Here is a 5,000-nt window from a genome sequence, read left to right as displayed (position 1 = left end):
CCATGCACCACCACCCACCGAATCAAGAAAGAGCTATCAATCTGTCAATCCTTCCGGTGTCCGGGCCTGGTGAGGTTTCCCGTGTTGAGTCAAATTAAGCCGCAGGCTCCACTCCTGGTGGTGCCCTTCCGTCAATTCCTTTAAGTTTCAGCTTTGCAACCATACTTCCCCCGGAACCCAAAAGCTTTGGTTTCCCGGAGGCTGCCCGCCGAGTCATCGGAGGAACTGCGGCGGATCGCTGGCTGGCATCGTTTATGGTTAGAACTAGGGCGGTATCTGATCGCCTTCGAACCTCTAACTTTCGTTCTTGATTAATGAAAACATACTTGGCAAATGCTTTCGCTTCTGTTCGTCTTGCGACGATCCAAGAATTTCACCTCTAACGTCGCAATACGAATGCCCCCGCCTGTCCCTATTAATCATTACCTCGGGTTCCGAAAACCAACAAAATAGAACCGAGGTCCTATTCCATTATTCCATGCACACAGTATTCAGGCGGGCTTGCCTGCTTTAAGCACTCTAATTTGTTCAAAGTAAACGTGCCGGCCCACCGAGACACTCAACAAAGAGCACCCTCGTAGGATTTAAACGGGGTCCGCCTCGGGACGCGAAAGCACCCCTTCGGCTCGCCCCACCGGCAGGACGTCCCACGATACATGCCAGTTAAACACCGACGGGCGGTGAACCAACAGCGTGGGACACAAATCCAACTACGAGCTTTTTAACCGCAACAACTTTAATATACGCTATTGGAGCTGGAATTACCGCGGCTGCTGGCACCAGACTTGTCCTCCAATAGATACTCGTTAAAGGATTTAAAGTGTACTCATTCCGATTACGGGGCCTCGGATGAGTCCCGTATCGTTATTTTTCGTCACTACCTCCCCGTGCCGGGAGTGGGTAATTTGCGCGCCTGCTGCCTTCCTTGGATGTGGTAGCCGTTTCTCAGGCTCCCTCTCCGGAATCGAACCCTGATTCCCCGTTACCCGTTACAACCATGGTAGGCGCAGAACCTACCATCGACAGTTGATAAGGCAGACATTTGAAAGATGCGTCGCCGGTACGAGGACCGTGCGATCAGCCCAAAGTTATTCAGAGTCACCAAGGCAAACGGACCAGACAAGCCAATCCGATTGGTTTTGATCTAATAAAAGCGTCCCTTCCATCTCTGGTCGGGACTCTGTTTGCATGTATTAGCTCTAGAATTACCACAGTTATCCAAGTAACGTGGGTACGATCTAAGGAACCATAACTGATTTAATGAGCCATTCGCGGTTTCACCTTAATGCGGCTTGTACTGAGACATGCATGGCTTAATCTTTGAGACAAGCATATGACTACTGGCAGGATCAACCAGGGAGCTGCGTCAACTAGAGCTGAGCAGCCGGCCGCCCGGGAGTGTGTCCCGGGGGCCCGCGCGAACACGCAAGCGTCCGCTCAATTATTCTGCAAACAGGAGGAGGCCGAGCTCCCCTGCACGATACACCTCGAAACCCTCTCAGGTCCCGGCGGCGCGCAGCGCCGTCCTAGGTACTTGGTCGGTTTCGAGAGAGGCGCAATCGCCCGGAGTTAGGCGAGTAGACGGTTTTAGTGCGAACACCCTTGCTCCCAACTGAGCTTGCCGCTGCCGACAGAGGCCCGGGAGCGTGCTGTCGTGGCATTGCCGGCGGGAGACAACACGCGCCACCTATGGTGACCGGCAGCTCCAACGCCAGCGCCACACAAGGGCAAAGCCCCACTTGGGTGCAGAAGCGAACTCTCCCAGCACAGCGCACGCGCCAACACGTCCGCACAACTGCGATACAAACCACCTGCGAGAACCGCTGGGGCGACCGAGCAGCAGACGGCGTCGCGGCGCCGAGTGCCAGGCGGCGGCGCATCCTCAACGCACACAGTCCTCAATCAGACCAGCACACTGCAGATGTCCACCGCGCTTCGCACCGGGCTCGGCTGAACCAACTTTGGCCGCCAGGCGCCGCGTGCAGGGTGCGCCGCAGCGTAGCTGCGCCGCCTGCCGAGCCCGTCGGCTGGCGCTCCTGCCACTCGGCGCCCCCCACCAGCCGCCTGTTGCGCGTGCGCCCACGCAGCGCGCGGCCAACACGCCGGGCGGCCCCCCTTCACCGGCCGGGAACAGTCCCACCAAGCCACCGCCGCGTATCGCTTCATACCCACATGGGCCTAGTCACGTGTGTGGATGTGGCGGGTACCGCTGAAACAACCGGTTAATAGCTGTACCGATCGTCGCCATCACAGATTCACCTCCAGCGTGAACAACCGCTCAACAACGGATTTCCAGTTCATTTGCGTATCTTGGGCAGTAAACGTAGATGTCCACCTACATTTGCGAATTCAACAATTCTTGCATGCCAGGATGTCATGTGTCACGACACGCTACATCAGACCACATACACACTGCGACATGTGCAGAAGAGAACACGTGGAAGGTGGCCCGCGCACGTATGCGATGTCCCTTCCGCGATCCACTGTCAACCGGCATCTGCGGCATGTCCCAGATATGGAACGCGGTCCACCAGGGTAGCACTTTGTGTGAGGCAATACGACAAAGTCGGAATACACGCGTCACTACATCACACGGCTCACGCTGACCTGACCTGACTCACCGCACCACCACCCCCAGCGACCCAGGGTGACATACAATGCGTTCGTACGTTCCTCCCACACGCCTCTACGGCGTACCACAGTGCAACCTAGCTGTTATTGGGAGACGAGACAAGTAGCATCGAGCACAACATATGGAAATTGAGATTCGACACCGTTGGGCACAGCCAGCGTACGGTCACACGTATCACACTACTTCACTCTGTACGTAACTACCGATGATCGGTACAGCGTGTGGGTTACGCGTACGACATCAGCGGACAATGGACACAGACCATACCACGACGTACACTGAGGGCGTCGACATCTGAACGCAACTGAACAGCTGCGAGGCTCATTTAACACTCAAACGCCAGACCGACCAGCTTGAGAGGACGGAGACACAAAGAGAGGGGCAGAGGGGGGGGGGGGGCGATATAGTCCTATTGCAGTACAATTGACAGTGGATAGCGGGAATATGTGGAAAGTAAGCAACACTCGCAAGACATCTACATGAGGATAACAACGACACCAGAGATTCCGAGCAGTGAACTATGTTAGGCAAAAGGACAACGTGGGTTAGGTTAAGGGACAACGTGGGTTAGGTTAAGGGACAACGTGGGTTAGGTTAAGGGACAACGTGGGTTAGGTTAAGGGACAACGTGGGTTAGGTTAAGGGACAACGTGGGTTAGGTTAAGGGACAACGTGGGTTAGGTTAAGGGACAACGTGGGTTAGGTTAAGGGACAACGTGGGTTAGGTTAAGGGACAACGTGGGTTAGGTTAAGGGACAACGTGGGTTAGGTTAAGGGACAACGTGGGTTAGGTTAAGGGACAACGTGGGTTAGGTTAAGGGACAACGTGGGTTAGGTTAAGGGACAACGTGGGTTAGGTTAAGGGACAACGTGGGTTAGGTTAAGGGACAACGTGGGTTAGGTTAAGGGGGTTAGGTTAAGGGACAACTTGAGTTAGGTTAAGGGACAACTTGAGTTAGGTTAAGGGACAACTTGAGTTAGGTTAAGGGACAACTTGAGTTAGGTTAAGGGACAACTTGAGTTAGGTTAAGGGACAACTTGAGTTAGGTTAAGGGACAACTTGAGTTAGGTTAAGGGACAACTTGAGTTAGGTTAAGGGACAACTTGAGTTAGGTTAAGGGACAACTTGAGTTAGGTTAAGGGACAACTTGAGTTAGGTTAAGGGACAACTTGAGTTAGGTTAAGGGACAACTTGAGTTAGGTTAAGGGACAACTTGAGTTAGGTTAAGGGACAACTTGAGTTAGGTTAAGGGACAACTTGAGTTAGGTTAAGGGACAAATTGAGTTAGGTTAAGGGACAAATTGAGTTAGGTTAAGCGATAATCTGGTACAGCCACAGTTAGGTTAAGCGATGATCTGGTACAGCCACAGTTAGGTTAAGCGATGATCTGGTACAGCCACAGTTAGGTTAAGCGATAATCTGGTACAGCCACAGTTAGGTTAAGCGATAATCTGGTACAGCCACAGTTAGGTTAAGCGATAATCTGGTACAGCCACAGTTAGGTTAAGCGATAATCTGGTACAGCCACAGTTAGGTTAAGCGATAATCTGGTACAGCCACAGTTAGGTTAAGCGATAATCTGGTACAGCCACAGTTAGGTTAAGCGATAATCTGGTACAGCCACAGTTAGGTTAAGCGATAATCTGGTACAGCCACAGTTAGGTTAAGCGATAATCTGGTACAGCCACAGTTAGGTTAAGCAATAAAGTTGGTTAAATTTGGTATTGTGGGAAAGGGGGAAGAGAGAGAGAGGGGGGGGGGGTGGATAGTGGTGGCAGTACGCGGATGCCTGAGTCACCGTCAGATACGTCACGTCGGTTCGATGCTTGTAGCAAGAGGCTGGCGGGTCTGTGTCTCTCACTTCTGCAATTTTTCATGTGGTATAACACGAGGGCGGGGGGTGATATTTGGTGCCCCTCTGTGTAGGATGTGTGTTGGTTTATCTGAGCAATGGTAGTTGTCGGAGGAGTGGGGTATTGTGCTTTTATAGGTGGACCTACTGCTCTGGTTATCATAGTGTCGACGGTGCAATGTCGCAGAGAGGATGCACTCGACATTGTCGCATTCCAGATGTTTACGTATTGTGTGTCTCCGTTGCAGGCCGAGAGTGGTGCATGTTCGAGTGTCTGGCTGACGTGCGATTCACGTTGTGTGCCCAGTCTTACAGCACGTATAGGGACATTCGCATAAATCATCTATATGTGGCCTTGCATCATTTACTAAGCAGTGCCGTGAGACGACCGAACTATTAGGAAAGTACTGATGTACCGCATAATGTTTACCTTCCACCACACGGCGAGTATCGACTGTGCCCAGCGTTGCCACCGCAGGCAGCGGTCACCGTCACCATTGTGCGGCGGAACGGAA

General features: G+C 52.7%; 1 non-coding gene across 1 annotated transcript in view; it reads right to left on the bottom strand.

Moving 5' to 3' along the window:
- LOC126325396 (small subunit ribosomal RNA) overlaps positions 1-1,360 on the bottom strand; it is a 1,893-nt gene extending 533 nt beyond the window's left edge. The window contains exon 1 of the ribosomal RNA XR_007560080.1: positions 1-1,360. This exon is cut by the window's left edge and continues 533 nt beyond it. This is a non-coding gene — a ribosomal RNA (small subunit ribosomal RNA).
- Between the last annotated feature and the right edge of the window lie 3,640 nt (positions 1,361-5,000).

This window comes from Schistocerca gregaria, unplaced genomic scaffold, assembly GCF_023897955.1.
Source record: "Schistocerca gregaria isolate iqSchGreg1 unplaced genomic scaffold, iqSchGreg1.2 ptg000920l, whole genome shotgun sequence".
NCBI lineage: Eukaryota > Metazoa > Arthropoda > Insecta > Orthoptera > Acrididae > Schistocerca > Schistocerca gregaria.
This window is presented reverse-complemented; position numbering and strand designations above follow the sequence as displayed.